Raw genomic sequence first — 17,903 nt, forward strand, 5'->3', positions numbered from 1 at the left:
ATTTTGTAAATATTCTCTATACCCATGACATTATTATATACAGTCTAATACCCCTTCCGAGAATATAAAAAAAAACTTTGGGTACCAGTATAATATACAGCCGGATTTCCCCTCCAAAGGTAAAAAAAATTCAGGAACTACAATAATATACAGTCTAATTTTCCCTCCCATGGTTGTAAAACTTCGGGTACTAGATAAGTATATTGTCTAATATCCCCTTCTGTAGTTATAAATCTTTGAGTACCAGAATAATGTGCAGTCTAATGCCCCCTGGGAATATAAATAACTTTTAGTACCAGAATATTATACTGTCAAATGTGCCCTACTATGGTTATAAAACTACATTTTTATTTAGACTTACAAATTAATGTTCAATTTATTATTAAATTTTGACACTCTACAAAAGTTATTGTGCATTTGTCCTTCCTTCTTATTGTAGAGTAGATCTGTTAATTATCCTTTCAAAAATATTTGAATTATTTCTTATTAGAAGACGACATTTCATTGCGCTTATTTCCGACGCATATGTCCAAAGTGTGTTGGTACAGGCCAGGCTGGAAAAAAGCTTCAATCTAAAACTGTTCCTTTAGTTGTATTTTCGCCATAACAACTTAAAATGGATTAATAGATTATTAATGTAAAAAACTGCAACCTCATTTGAAATAACTTTTGAATTTATTGCTTAAATATTTTTTAGGGTTGGGCCGGATAGTTTTTTGGCCGGATACCGGATATCCGGCTGATTTCAAATGCCGGATATCCGGTATCCGGCCAACGCCGGATATCCGGCAAATATCCGGTTATCCGGCCAAATTACCGGATATCCGGCCGTATAACCGGCCAAATTACTACATATTAAAGTATCAAAAAAGGATATAGTCACTTTCGTAGCAACGCACCTTAAGGGGCGATTCGTTGTATTTTTAAAATTGCTTTTAATAGGTTATTTTAGGTTAGGTTAGGTTATATTTGGTTAGGTGATTGCCCCGCAGGGTTAGGCAATTGGCCCCGCAAGGTTAGAGTCCCCTGCGAGGGGCTAGAAACAGGAGGAAAGCTACTGTGAAAATGCGAATAATCACTCCTTAAGGGGCGTTGCCACGAAACGGGACTATACCCGCAAAAAAAATTCTTCATAAACTGGTGTTTTATATTATACTAGCGGCTGCGTCCCTAGTATCTAGGGATATTAGAAAGGACATGAAAGTGCAGAAAAATAACTTAAAACCTTACAACGACTTTTTTATAAAAATTAAACGGACTAAAACCACCCTGGGACCTAAAAAGGAGAACCATATCGGTTCATCAGTTAGCGAGATCCTTCGCTACAGACAAAAAAAAGCTTACTACTTTATATAATAGGATAAAATTAAGGTTAAAACTTAAAAATTAAGTAACTATTAAATCTCCCCCCCACCCCTCTGTTTTTTTTTCTATCCCATTTTCTGTGTATAAAAGGTAGAGGGCTACAACTGAGTGACTTTTGAAATATGGGTATGAAACATAACTAAGAGTTAAAAATTTTTAATACCTCCTTCCTGGCGGGCACAGGATGCCAGCAAATCTGGTAAGGTCATTCAGGTAAAAAGTAAAAATATTTTTTTACTTAAACAAAGCATTTCATGTTATCTAATACTAAAATATCCTAAAGTCGTACATCCTCATATGTAATATAGATGTTCAAGTCGATTTCAGGTTCCAGGTATAATCCTGCAAGTTCTGAACCTCCAGGTCTCCAGAAATCTTTAAACAGTTTCTGTGACCGCAACTTTTTACTTGAAGATTTCAAATTTTAAACTTAAGCTTTTTTATATATCTTCATGACTTATTACAATTTCATAAAATCCGTTGCCGTTTACCTGCCAACCGTCGGTTTGCGGCTGGCAGCTGCCAAGTACTGCTGCCACCGCCAAAATTTATGTTTTGAGATTTCTAATATAAAATTTACATAAAGATAAACATATTCAGAAAAAAATTTTCTTCTAGCTTCAATAATAAGAAAATTACAGCCATTTAAGATTTAAAAAAACAGAGATTTTTGTTGTAAAATATAAAAGATTATATTGCCGAATATCCGGCCGGATAGTTTCAATGTCCAGAATCCGGCCGGATATTGAAAATGGCCGGATATCCGGCCACACCGGATATCCGGCCCAACCCTAATATTTTTACCAAACATTGATATTCAATAAATGTGTATGTACATAATTTCAATAAATATAGTAATTGTGTATTATTGGTTGAATAAATTTAGTAATTGGATTTGTATTGAGTTTTATGTCTACTATTAGTGGCACAATTACAAAGCTAACCATTCTGTTAATTCAAATTATTAGTTGAAAAGTTTGGACACACTTGTTTGGAGCCAACCAATCAAAATCAAATAAAATTACTCAAAGATTTTGAGCCAATGAATACAAGTGTAACTTAGGATTTAGTGTCCCCTTCCGTTCTACAATAAAGATTATTTAAATGAATAGAGGTATGTATAAATAGACATCTATTTCAAATTGACACAAATTACAATGTACATCAAAATTGACAATTATCTGAGGGTTTTTACCAGATTTTGTAGTACAAACAAAAATAGCTGACAAACAATAATCTTTGATAAAGGACATTTCTACTTTATTCAAAGATATAAATCTAAACCAAACCAAACATAATCAATATGTTGAGGATAAATTTTTACATAATTTTGACAGAAGAAAATTCAGTTTGATATCAATCGTAACGCTTCTTGGAGATAGTCAAAATGACTTCAATGATTGAATCATAAATGCTAATAGCACTGAGAACAAACCAGAGACCAAGGGCACTACCCACATCCACAACAAGATTAAACTCATCATAAGCATATGCAAGAGTTAAAACTTTGACATTTTTCTTGTCCACATTAATCCTTACTACTGCAGAATTAGGTAAGTTAGTAATATGCTTTGGTTGCTGCATTTCAATACTCATTGTCAGGCAAGGGGGCAGGCAAGAATCAAATTTAAACCTTTGACCTATTTCTAACCGATCAACCTCTCGAAACATTTCTATTATTGACTGTTTAGTTACATTGATTTCTGGGGTATTGTCACAAATCAAACAGGTATTTGCAGGGAACCATGGTGGTAGGCATCCTAACCATTTCATAAATCTTTCTTCAGCTGTTCTTAAAGTGCAAGCTTTGTATCCAAAGTCACCATAATTAGCACATGCTTGTCCAACAAGAAGGCTGGAGTCATGCAATGTTATATCCATGGCATAGGAATAGTGATCATAGCTTCCATTTCCTGTTGGTCCTAACTCTCCATATGATATGTGTGACTTACTGTTCTAAAATTGTCAAATAAAAGAATCAGAAAGCATACAATTAAAATCCTTGATTTTAGCCCCAGGATTTAGCCAAGTCAATGCTGAAAAAACAGTAATCAGTAGGTCAAACCAAGCTTTAATGTACTTGGGGATATAGGGATAGGGCAATTAATCTATTATCTTATTTTTTTTTAACTTTGGGTAATAGTGAAGATAGTTGAGCTGAGTATCTTTAGATACTTGTAATAGATTCATTTTTTTCTGCTAGTATTTTATGCTTTCAAAAAGTAGTCCAACTGAATTTTTTTTTGAGATATTTTGACTGTGAAAAATGATGTTTTTCTAGTATAAATATAATCAGTTACTAGTTTTCTAACTTTGTGCCCAGAGTAAGCTCATAATTTTGCTTCTAGCTGACATAATTTAACATTTAAATTTCTATCATGAGTACTGGAAAAATTTTCATCTACCTAAAATGTCATTTTAAACTACCTATATCTTTTTTTTATTGAAGGTGAAGTCTTCAAATATGTGGTATTATGTCTACTTGTTGTAGTCTTTCAGCAGTTACTGCTGTGTATTTCTTGCAAGCTTTCTTTAAGCTAAAATTTAATTAATTGCTCATTGTCTTATCCCTTTATCCCGGAATGCACTGAGATTTTTTACTTGTTCTATGTAAATTTACCTAATTTTTTTTAAGTTGCAGGGCGCAAAAAGATGGCTCAACAATTAGAATTTAGGTTTTTACAAGTAACCCATTTTGGATTAAAACCACTGTTTGAACATTTAATGTTATACAGTATAGTTGTACCAAAGCACTAGCTAAACATATTCAAATGATCCTCAATAAATATAAAATATTGTAATGTAAATATTGAATTAATTTGTACTGGGTGTTTCAAGAGAAATGATTTTAAAAAACTGAATTTTGCATAAAAGAAATGCTTTATATATTTGGAACATTATTGTTATGGAACACTTATGTTTCTAATATTCAAAATTATTATTTCAACAAATAATGCCTTAAAAACCGGTTTTTTCAAAGGCATTATTTTTGAAGATTAATAAACCATAACATAACATTTTCTATTATTAACACAAACCGCGCAGTTTGAATTTTAAAATATGCACATATTTTGCACAATCTTTAAGTTGGCCATGGTTCATTAATCTTCAAAAATAAGACTTTATGAATACCTGTTTTTAGTCATAATTTGTTAAAATAATCATTTCTCTTGAAACACCCTGTATTTTGCCAATAAGAAATATTTTATGAAAACTTTTAAAAAACCTATAATGTTTTCAAAACTAAGTAGGTAGGGTAGGTCGATTTAAGACATTTTTTATGAGACCAAAGTGGGAATCTGCACTTGATTTTTATAGATATAACACACCTCTGGATGATTTCAAATTTATCTTAAGTCTTAAAACCGCTGACGACCAGACATACAATTTTATAGCTATTTTTTAATAAAGAAATTAAGGGTAATAGTTGCTCTTAAGGATAAAATATAATTTTTTTTATTTAAACCTGTAACAATATATACAGCTTCCTTTTGATTGTTCAGATGTTAGGAAATATGCGATTTTTAGGTCTTTTTTTTCTTATGAAACATCCAGGTAAAAAGCAAAATCATTGTTTTGACTTAAACAAAGTTATTTATGTTTCCAAAATACTAAAATATCATCTATTAGTATATCCTAATAGGAAAAATAGGTGTTCAAGTCAATTTCAGATATGATCCTGTAGGTCCTGATCCTCAAGGCTCCAGCAAACTTTAAATGGCTCCTGTGACTGCAATTTTTGATATAAATACTTCAAATTTTAAACTCGAGCTTTACTAATATGTCTACATGAAATAATAAAATTTCGTGAAAATCCGCTGCTGTTTTCCCGCCGATTGCAGTAGTTGCACAGTACAGCAGCCAAGTACAGCTGCTGCCTCTAAAATTTATCTTTTGTGATTCTAATATAAAATTGACATAAAAATAAACATTTCCTGGAAAAAATGTTCTTCTAGCTTAAAAAATTGCAGCATTTTAAATTTTGCAAAAAATGACATAAAACAAGAGTTGGTAAATAAAAGGGTAAGGAAGCGAAATATGACTTTGACTGACTTATAGTTGATTATTTATTATCAAACTGGAGAAATGCACAAATTTTTTTAGCCCTCTAGCTCTAATAGGAACTGAGATAATAAGGAGAGAGGATTTGATATGAATGTTGTCTTCAAAATTCTTTTTGGTCAGAAATATTTGTAAAGTACATTTATCTGTTGCATATCCCCTTGATCTTAGTCTAATTCCAATATAAACCCGCTCTAGTAGGTAATAAAATGGAAACTGTTATTTTTAGTAGCGAAGCTACTCTATAATTCACTATGTCCGTCCATTCGTCAGTCCGTCCGTAACGCTATGGGGGAAATGGAATTTACTCAGCTCCTATAAAAGATAGAATGCTGAAACTTTTTGACAACATTTCCATCATGAAGGAGCACAATTAACTATAAAACATCAATAGAGGTCAGACCGCTTTTTAGCATGTTTTAGGCTATTTTTATATTTTTCACATTTTTCTCCATATCTTTGGTGTTTATGGTCCGATTTACAAATTTTTTTCAGATACCAAAATTAAATTTGCCGTCGTTTTAAGAAATAACCATGACGGTCAGACTGCCTTTTTGCAGGTTTTTAGCTATTTTAAATTTTTCATGTATTTCTCCATATATCTGGTGTATATGGTCCGATTTTTCAAATTTTTTAACTTAAGGATATAAAAATTATATTGTCTGTCGTTTTATGAAAACAGCCATGTCGGTCAAACTGCCTTTTAGCAGGTTTTTGGCTATTTTTATATGTTTTACATATTTCCCCATATTTTTGGTATTTTTTGTCCAATTTTCAAACTTTTTTGGATACTAGTATCAAAATAATTTTTCCCATTGTTATGAGCATCTTTTATGTAATTTACTTCGACCGTCATAATCATACAAAATAAAACAAGGTTTCATGTTTATTTTCTCAAATAAATCTATTCTCGATTTTAATGAATATACTTTTAATCTTCTTGTATGTATACCCATCCAGGATTTTTTTGTGCTTCGCTACTTATTGATATTGTCATCCTTGTTTTAGTTTAGATTTTTTAACAATGTTAATATTGTTGCAATCAAATTTATTTAAAGGAGCCTCCACACACCCCTCCTTAACCAAACTTTAGTTTTAAAAAATTTTCCAAACATTCGGACAATTGGGCGTTCAAATAGGACCTAGTGGTAGTTAGAATCAGTTGAGAACAAAATCCTAGCCGTTCCTTCTTGCCAGATATCGCCATTTTAAGATTTTAAGTAAAATTACACTAAAAATCCAAATCCAAACTTGAATCTTCTTTTAATTTTTTAGTATAATTCTAGTGAGACAGCCCCAAAACAGAGTATTTTTGCTCCTGTGGCCATACTGACTGTTTGGAGTTCCTAACAGAGAGTGCCTTCATGTGTTAACACAAGTAGGGATTCGAACCCATTCCCAAAACTAACAAATGTGGAATAGCTGTGTATTACAGCATGATGTCAGTATTGTTAACACTGATAGATGGATGGCCAGCGAAGGCAAGGCATATCCTAACCAGAAAACCTGATCATTCACCCAGAGGCCCAAGTGGAACACCTTTGAGGTCTGCACCACATGTTTTCTGGGGTGTTGTTCACCTGCTCCCATGGATTGGTTGGGCAGGTGCCCTCAGACTCCAATTAACCCTGCCATTTGGGCCAAGTTTAGAGTGATGTTACACACCTGGCCCGTGAAATGGGCCGTGAGATGCTCCCCTGCCAAGATCAGCACAGCCGCCACAGAAGGATAGCTACAGGTGGTGGGCCGCATACATTTCTCAAGATGCAAGTTAGCCCCATTCTGATCTTGATCCTCCAGGAGATCATGGTAGTGTGCATTTTGAACCATACCCTGAGCCTGGGAGGGTTCTTTCTGATGGAGTTGGGGACACAGTTACAGTTTGACAGACCTGAGCTGGTGGTATGGATCAGTTGGGAGAGTAGCCATAGTCGCCCCACTCACACTAACCAAGTGGCCCCAGCCTTGCCAAGCCTGGGACCTGGGTCTTTCCCACAACCAGCGGCTGAAGGCAAGAAGCGATCTAGCCGTACAATTAACTGTCTGGCCAGGGCTGCTTTCAAGGGGGCACTGCAAGCCACAGCCCTTGTTTCCATCGAATTCCCTGAGGTCAAGGTGCACCTGAGCTGACCGATGAAACCATGTAACTGGACAGGGGCTATTCTTAATTGTAAACCTCCATGGTGTTCAATGTGCCTCCAGGAGGTGCGACTGCATCAAACTGCCCCCCAGGACAGAGATGGTGGTCAAGACCAGGCCAAACTCCCAGTGCAGGGGCCTGACTATGGGAACCACAAGTACAAGTTCAACAAGGAGCTGACCCTGCTTATTACAAACAACATCTAGAGGGTATCCAGAGGAGCATGCATTGCCTGACCCCAATATACAAATTACCACTGTCGTGCTGTAATATACAGCTATTCCACCTTGGATAGTTTCAAACAGTAACTGTGTCCCCAACTCCCTCAAAAAGAACCCTCCCAGGTTCAGAGTATGGTTCAAGATGCACACCACCATAATCTCCTGGAGGATCAAGATCAGGGTAGTGCTAATTTGCATCTTCTGCGAAGGTATGCGGCCAACCACCTGCAGCTATCCTTCTGTGGCAGCTGTGGTGATCTGTGATTGGCAGGGGAGCATCTCATGAACAGGGCATGGGCCAGGTGTGTAACATCACTCTGAGCATGGACAGGGTTAATGGGAGTCTAAGTGCCCCATAAGGTCTCAACCTGCCCAATCCTAGGGTGCAGGTGAACAACACCCTAGTAAACATGTGGTGCAGACCTCAAAGGTGCTCCACTGGGGCCTGTGGGTGAATGATCAGGTTTCTGGTTAGGATGGGCCTTGCTGTCTATCTGTCAGTGGTTAAAATACTGACCTCATGCTGTAATACACAGCTATTCCACGTTGGTTAGTTTTGGAAATGGGTTCGAATCCCTATTTGTGTTAACACATAAAGGCACTCTCTGTTAGGAACTCCAGGCAGTTAGTTTGGCCACAGGAGCAAAGATACTCTGTTTTGGGACTGTCTCACTAAAATTATACTAAAAATTGAAAGAAGATTTAAGTTTGTATTTGGATATTTAGTGTAATTTTACTTAAAATCTTAAAATGGCGATATCTGGCAAGAAGGAACGGCTAGGATTTTGTTCTCAACTGATTCTAACTACCACTAGGTCCTATTTGAACGCCCAATTGTCCAAACGTTTGGAAAATTTTTTAAATCTAAAGTTCGGTTAAGGAGGGGTGTGTCCATATAATCGTTTTTTAGATACTTTATTGATATCTTTGGGCAAAATTATAGCCCATTATGCATTTTATTTAGTTTCCTAGCGGTTGCGCCCATTACATTTAGTAGGAACGCATAGTATCCTCTAGTATGTACGGTGTAGAGAAAGCATAAAATAGCCTAATGTTCCGATGTGAAGCTTCTGTAAATTATTAAAGTTTATCTTATCTAAGCTTCAAACAAAACAAAAAGCCTAATCCGCTGGATTAGAACTGGTTTTCAGTCATACTGGAAAAACATGTATAGCATCGTATTACAGATAATTTTCTACGAATAATTAAATAAAATAAAAGTTTAGTTAGCCCTGGTCGGTGTAAAGCTGACTATAATACGATGCACATTTAACTCTTAAAAAATAAAAAGATCCACGAATAAGGTAATAAAACTCTGGTACCAGTGCATTTTACAGTCCATGTTCCCCTCCCTTCCTGGGAATATTGGAAAAAATTAAAACTCGTGGAACTATGTCTAAATCCATGATCAAACTTGTTTCAGGGGATAATTTATATTTCTTAGAAATACAAATAAGGATTACAACATCTTCCATTGCAGAGAAGCACAAACATATCCTTATACTAAAGTAACAGGATGTCTGTGTGTTTGTACCGAAGGATCTCGCTAACCGCTGAACCGATCGGGTTCTCCTTAACAGGGTAGCTTCTCATAGGTCCTGGGAAGGTTTATAACTATTTTGGGGGAGGCACCCTCCCAAGCGAAATCACCCCTAGAAAAAAATTACCCCTCCCGAAAAAGAGACTTGAACGAAACATAAACCAATTATTTCTCTAATTAGATATTTTAAAGAAAAAAAACATTCAAAGTGCCACTAGAGGCCTCTAGGGGCGTAGCCGCTAGTGTAAGATATTTAGTAGGGTTGGCAATCCGTCTAATTTTTGGACCGGATTCGGATTCTTACAAGAATCCTTCCAAAAATAAAACGGATTCTGGATTCTTAATTTTTTGACGGATTCTAGTAATATTTTGTAAAAATAAATTAAGGGATTAAATTTTACCGGGTACTGGGAAGAACCTAAGTTGCGTTTTTCATATTTTCTGATATCTCCACCTGGTGGTTTAGGTGGGGATTGCCTTCAAAGAGGGTGTTGAAAGAAAAAACTCAAGACGCTAATTCTAGCCTAACAATTAAGAATCCGAATCCGGTATTAAAAAACGGATTCTAGATTCCAAAATTGGACGAATTCAGATTGCCAACTCTAATATTTAGTGTTCATGGATAGAATCTAATGATAAAAATTTATGCAGGCTTTAAAACAAATCCTAATTATAACAGGGGGTTCTAGTTGTTCTATTGTTCAAATGGTGCCGATAGCCAACGGCAACAGAGACAATGGTAACACTAATGTGGTTAGAAACCATACAAATAATGAGAAACCAAAGAAGTTTCAAAGCGCAGCCCCTGGTTCTACTTTCATTCCTATAAAAACTATTTGTATGCGTTATAACAGTGCTAATGGCTGTAACAACAAGTTTGATAATATCACCAAAAAGTGTAAAGATCCGAAATCTAATAATTCTTTTCTACATATTTGCAATGTAAAGTTGGAAAGTGGGCGTCCTTGTGGACAATTACATTCAAAAAATAATCATTCTTAAACTTTAAAATCGCAATTTTTGTTTAATTGAGTTGGTTATTTCTTTTAAGTTTATTTTAACTCATAGAATTTATCTTAAGTTATTCTTTTTAATTTTCTCACTTATTGAGTTACTAAAAATTCTTTTTAAATTTAATTTTTGTTTTTCTAGTTGAATTTTTTATTAATTCATCTAGGTCCTGAATTATGTTATATTGAATCTTTTTAAATATTGTTTATATTTATTATCTTAAGAGTTTATTTATTAAAATTTTATTTTATCTTGAGTTATATACTTAAAGATTAATTTTGATCTTATTTGATTATTTTGTTTTATTAACCAAAGATATTCCTTCTAGTACCTGTAACTCGCTTCTTTCAATTTATGTACCTGGAAATTCTTTTTCATTTAATGTTTGCCAACAATTGGTTTTGTTGATATTTTATTTCTTATGCATTTAGTTAAGATTTTTATGTTTAATTATGTTTGATTTTATAAATTTTATTTAAAAAAAAAACAAATTTTGTTATTTATTGATTTTTTAAAACTGTTTTTATATTTTCAGATTAAGGTTGAGTCCTTAAAAAATGATTTTAAAAAAATGAGTTTTTTATGTTAATCGATTGATATTGGATTATAGTTTTATGAGAAGTTCTTTAGTTCCGCTCTTAATTTGGTTGTTTCTTTTCCAATAAATATCTAAGTGTAAAATATTTATCGGTTACGAGGTTTAACTTTTCGTTTTCGAGTAAAGTTCTTCAGTTCTGCTCTTACATTAGTTATTTTGTTGTTTCCCTTCTTAAAAAAATTATTTTAGTTGTAATTGTTGTTTCCCTTCTAAAAAAAATTATTATAGCCTTATTGTTTAGGAGGTGTAACGTTCCGTAGATTGGGCTTTCCTGCAGACATTTTAGAATCTTGGGTTTCCAATAAAAAATTAAAATTTGAAATTCCTATTATTCATAAATCAGAGAAAGCTTTAAAAAATCCCGAAATTCCAATATTAGAAGATTATTCAAACATTCCCCATGAAGATTTTTGGTTAAAATTTCCATTTAATCCACTACCCACCAAAAATAAACCTAACACTCCCCTTTTAGTTGATGAATTTGAAAATGAAATTTTGTTTTTGCACGATAAACTATCAATTCCGCAAAGAATTTCTGCGTTACAATGCATCACTGACATTAGATATGGTGCGGATTCTTTGGTGGATAAATCAATGATAACAAATTTGGATGATTCTAATTCTTCAAACATGGGCAAACAAAAAATTGGTTCATTTTATACAGATCAACTTGTTACATTATTGAAAAAGAAATTCATTTCAGGCCCTTTCATAGAATCACCTATTGAAAGTTTAAGAGTGAATAGTTTGTTTGCCATTGAACAGGGTGATAAATATAGACCCATCCTAAATCTTAGTGCACCGGAAGGCACACCCCTGTCCTGGATAAAATGTTTATTTAAAAAAACATGCGCGTTCAGTTTTTTTCATTTCCTGATAAATTTTTGTCCCCCGATTCCAAAAATATCTTTCCCGAAATCATAGCTGTTCTATAAGATCTCCAAAACTGCAAATTACTTTTGTCACTGATTTTCAATAATTTTTTACATAACTAATACAAAATTTTGTTCAAAACATGTTTTAGTGAACAGTAAAAAGTGTCTAACACACCTTAGAATATACATTACTTGAATGCCAACAAGACCTAACAGAATCCATAAAAATATACCTGCCCTTATGACAGTTATTAACTGTTAAACAGAGCCAATTTGGGTTTTAACTAGAAAAGACATTGAAGGAGCAGTTTTTCAGACTTGACTAAGAAAAACAAAGTTGTAGAACTTGCCAAGCCTAACAATAGTTGTAAGATGAACTGTTGCAGCAGTGGCAGAGATTATCTGCGTCTAAAATATATAAAACAGCGCATAGCAACCTCGTGCCCTTTTTTAGATGAGAAGGACTCATGTTGTTGTGCTTTTCCAATAAATACAAAGTTGTAGAATTTACTAGGCCTAATAATAATAGACATTATTGGCATCCATCTAGGACACACTTTTCTGAGAAAAACTGAAAATTGTGAGTTTAATGTGAATAACAGTGAAAACAGTGATTGGTGGGTTCAAATTTTTATCTATTTCTGTCCTCATCAGTTTTTTAGTTTGTTCAGACCACTCCAATATTATTGCATCCTAAAAACAATGGAGAACATCATTGAAACTTGGACAAATAGACACAAATGTAGTCCTGTCGTCTCAGAGAACAGCTGGAAAAATTTACAAAGATCACAGAAACTATCAAGCTCATTACTGTTAACCTTAAGATGGCCCCAGAACAACATATACATCAAGAAACAAAAATTTTACCAATCAAAAAACATTGAGTGATGAAATCAAAACAATACCTTTTGACTGGCCATCAACCTGACCATCCAACACACACAAATTTTCAAAGACAACTGCCAGCAATGGTAGTAGAGATTATCTGTTAACATTTCAATGATGTTCTCCAATTTTAGACAGGAAAGACTTCACAATTTTCAGTTTTCCTCAAAATATCCAGAAAAGTGTGTTCTAGGTAGATGCAAATAATGTCAATGTTGGGCCTTGCAAGTTCTATAACTTTGTATTTATTGTTAAAGCACAAACAACAGTTACTTAAGTTGCTTTGGGAAAAACTGAAAGTTCTGACATTTAATGGTTGATAATAGTTGTTGTTGAAGTTAGGACTCAGATGCACATGTAGACTGGAAGTGAGAATCCAAAACAAGCTGACTCGCAATTCTCATGGAAGCTACTTAATTTTTACTTCACCCTGGCCTAGAGTTTTGGCAGATGTTCCAAATCAAGCCACACTAATTAATGGCACTCTCATACGAGGAGCATGGATGAGGAAAGGCATTGTTAAAGCTGCTTGATATGTAGAACTTCCTACAAATCTCCCTCCTTACAACCTTATGGCATCTCAGGGATGGTTGTGTGATTGTAATCTGACAAATCCCGACAGCATTTGTCAACTAAGTGCAAAGTCTATGTGGGGAACTCAGTTTCTCCCAACCACTATGTAGTGAGCTAGCCACCACTATGGAACAAACTGTCATTGGCAGGTTCAAATTTTTGGCTTAAATTCTGTTAGGTTTTCATTGGTTTTATTTTAATGTCTGATGTTCAGGTCCCCCTAATATGAGTCCTTCTTGTCTTAGAATGGGCACAACGTTGCTATGCACTGTTATATATATTTTTGACGAAGATAATCTCCGCCACTGCTAAATCAGTTCATCTTACAACTATTGTTAGGCTTGGCGAGTTCTACAACTTTGTTTTCCTTAGTCAAGTCTGAAAAACTGCTTCTTCAATGTCTTTTCTAGTTAAAACCCAAATTGGCTTTGTTAAACAGTTAATATCTGTCAAAAAGGCAGGTATATTTTTATTTATTTTGGCATTCAAGTAATGTATATTCTAAGGTGTGTTAGACACTTTTTACTGTTCACTAAAACATGTTTTGAACAAAATTTTGTATTAGTTATTTTAAAAATTCTTGAAAAATCAGTGATTAAAGTAATTTGCAGTTTTGGAGATCTTATAGAACAGCTAGGATTTTGGGAAAGATATTTTTGGAATCAGGGGACAAAAATTTATCAGGAAATGAAAAAAACTGAACGCGCATGTTTTTTTAAAATAAACATTTTATCCAGGACAGGGGTGGGCAATAGCTTTAATGAAGCAGTTTCGGATGAAAGGATGGGTAAAACAGTCATGTCAAGTCCTGTTCAAGTGGCTAAAAAATTATATGCAATTGGTCAGGGTGCCATATTATCAAAAATTGATCACCAAAGCGCATATAAGCTAATTCCGACAAATTATGAGGATTTATGGCTGCAAGGATTTCGTTGGTTAGGTCAATTATTTATTGAAACCTCAGAAATTTTTGGTGCCAGATCTTCTGTCCCAAATTATGACAGATTTCATAATTGTTTTTCTGGAATTATAAAAATAAAATCTGGCACTCCTGATTGCTTCTTGGAGCGACAATTAGATGATCAAATTGTGATGACTAGCACTTTAGAGGAAAATAAAAAATTTGTGGAAACCTATATAAATTTGGCTAATAAAATAAATCTACCTTTAGCTCCTTATGATAAGCCAGATAAAGCTTTTCTTTATCAACAAAAAGGAACAATTCTTGGCATTTCCTTTGATACAACAGATTTAACATGGACTTTACCTTCAGACAAAAATATTAAATACTCTTCATTTATTTCTGAACTTTTAGTGAATCGCAAAGTAATGACAAATGATATACAAAAACTTTTGGGTATGATAAATACTGTGATACAACTTTGTCCACCTTTAAAATTTTTTAAATCTGTGATTATTGATGATCTAAGAAGATGTTTGCAAGTCGAACCGGAGCCTATTTTTTTGTCCTCTGACTCTGTGATGTTCCTTCACAGATGGCTATTTATTCTTAATGATTTAAAAATGGGGTTTCCTATTCCCGACTTCTCTACTTCTCCTCCTGCCAAAGCTCTAGTATTTGTTTCTGATGCTGCAGGTTGTTCTGATCCTACTATACAAGATCATAAAATAGGAGTTGGTGCTGTAGGTCACCTTTATAACCATGAAGAGTTTCGTGATATTTTTTACATCGGTCAATGCTTATGGCCTTCTGATTTTATTACAAAGTTTCATGATGTAAATGAGAAGTCTTTCGGTAACAAATCTACTTTACTTGAAACCATTGGTTTGATTGTCGCTATTGTGCACAATTATTCAATCATTCAAAATAAACATGTTGTCTGTAAAGTCGACAATGTAGCTGTTGTTTGGGCATATCAAAATGGAAAATCAAGAACTGATCCTTACACTTCCTTGATGATTTCAGTTTTAAATCATATAGCTTGTTCAACTCCTTTCAAATTGTATGTGGAACATTTACCAAGGGTCTCAACCTTACCTGCCTTATTAGCTGACACACTGTCTCGAACTGATAACAAAGGAAGATCATTGGTTGATAACGTTACCCTTCCTATCTGTTCGGACTGGTCACTGGCTTTATCTGATTGGTTCAGTAATCCTGTTCTTGACTGGTCTCTATCTTCTAAAATTTTGAATGATTGTCGCCAACGTTTATAAGGTTTGACTGGTTTTGGGTTTTTTATTTTACTTTTTCTTACTTCTTATGGTGTTTTCTTTAATTAAAAGGCTAGTATTCGATTTTAAGTTAAGTTTAATAATATTTGATTTTAGGCTTTTCAGCCAAATTTAATAATTAAGTAATTTTAAATAAATCTGTACTAGCCTTATTTGAAATTCTTCCTTTAAATATAAGAATAAAGAATAAATACCAAAACCAGTTCATTAAGTTTTAGATTTCAAGATACTTCATCAAACACACTTCATAGAAGATTCCCTCATACAAATATAGGTGAGTTATTTCCCACCCTTGCCAAATTCTGTTTAGACTAGAATAAATTTTCAATTGTTTAAGTAAAAAACAAGGATGACAACATCCATAATTAGCGAAGCACAAAAGCCATGAAAAGAAAAAATGAGACATAGATCAGAGGTGGATTCTTTAAAAAATTAGGTTGCTACTCGCTGATGAGGCAAAATTGTTTGTGAAAATTCCTCCAGATCACTTCAAAAATCTAGTAAAATTAAATAAACTCACAGAGGATATAAAAATAAGAGGATCTACTGCAGTTCATGGTAAAATATTGCTGGTAATGAATGCTTCCTGTTTTCTGGCAATGTTAGAAGATTCCTGGATCTAGCATAACAAGAAATATTTCTGGAGCCACCAATGTTTAACTTTCCTGGTTGCCAGCAATTTATGCATATTCCTGGCCACTGCCATGTTTGAAATATTCCTGTTAAAAAGCAATATTTCCCTTTTTTAATTCTAATTTCCCTTTTATTACACTAACCCCACAATTAGAGGTTGATAACATTCACACAACTCAAAAGTGGCTATTTTGGCATGTTTGCCTGATATGGTGGGGGGTGGGAGGGTAGTGGTGTTTCTCTGTTTTAATTGAGGGAGTTAGGAAATGCTATAAATATTGCTACGCTCTGCTACAATTCACAGTATATTAAAAACCTTGAACTGATCAAATGTAAATAATGAATTAGAGAGAGGAGGGGGGGGGACTGAGACAAATATCATAAAAATTCCTTATTTCTGATTTTTATCTACAGTTAATAATACAACGTTTACGTAGGTGTAAAAAGTAACAATATAAAAGTAGTCAGGAAAAACTTAAAGGTTAATAGGTCCTGGGAAGGTTTTTAACTATTTTGGTTGATTTGAGGGTATTATCCACAATCCTCCTAAGATAAACCGCCACTAGATATTATTATAATTTTTTGGTTTATCGGTTACGAGATCCCTCTGTATACAAAGACAGTCAAACACACACAAAAGCGGACACCCTGTCACTTATAAATAAGTATGAAACTCATTATGTAATTGTAACTTACTTTTCCTAAATATTTTACTTTAAATTATAATCCTTCGCTACTTTATATTGTAGATTATAGCAGTTGCGCCCCTAGCATCATGAGGCTTCGTTTTAAATTGATAGAAAGGGGGCAGAAAATAGCCTAAAACCATCATGGGACCTTGTGAAGCTTCTCTAGAATGAAGAACTCAATCGAATCAGTGGTTAGTGAGATCTTAATTGAGAAAAAAACATATATTGCTATATTGTCAACCTTGCTTGCTTGAGTTTACAAAGCATAAAAAGGAGGGAAGATAATTTGAATTTAAAACACCCGCCAAAAGTATCAGAGATTTAAATTTAAAAATGGGTAACTAATTAGCTTTTTTGTCAAGAGGTTACGTTATCTTAACTCGAATACCCACCAATTATTATTAAAATCCCGTATTTTATAAGACGAAATAAAAATGCCATTCAAATTTTGGCGCGAAAGTGTTCTTTCCCGTAAAGTTTATACATCCTCAGGCTTTAATTGAATTTAAAAACTCGCACTACGAAATTTTGGCGCGAATTTAATCATATGTGTGTAAAGGTTTATTGATTTAAATTTGAAAGTCTAAAAAAGGAAGGTAATAGAATAATTTGAAATGAAAATCTCCCGCCATAATCTAATCACTTACATGGTTTCATGGTCTGTACTTCACAGTTACCCTCATAGAATTTTTTTTTCAATTTTGATCCCCCCTCCCTGGCCGCGGCACTTTTTCATAATTAGGTTAGTTTAGGTTATAGGGGCTAGTATTAAGTTTTGGCATTCTATAGGCGTTCAAGTTCGTTGGTTTTACTGTTTGATTTCAGAGCCTCACTTAGAAAAAAATTAATTTATTAATACGATGAAAATTACGAATTTATCTCCCCCACTTTTCAATATATTATAAAAATAAAAAGGCGCGCTCAAATTTTGGCGCGAAATGGGATATGAAGATAGAAACAGTTAAATGTATAGGTAAAGATCCAACTCTCCTATATCCTTCCCCCACCTTTATTAATAAAATAATTGAAGCAACTGTCCCTTATTAATCATTGCTCTTTACCCCTTAAGAAAATGTGATAAAGGGTATGGGGTAAAAACTCCTGTAAGCCAACAG

Source organism: Acartia tonsa, chromosome 6 (genome assembly GCF_053477335.1).
Source record: "Acartia tonsa isolate MP-2025a chromosome 6, ASM5347733v1, whole genome shotgun sequence".
NCBI lineage: Eukaryota > Metazoa > Arthropoda > Copepoda > Calanoida > Acartiidae > Acartia > Acartia tonsa.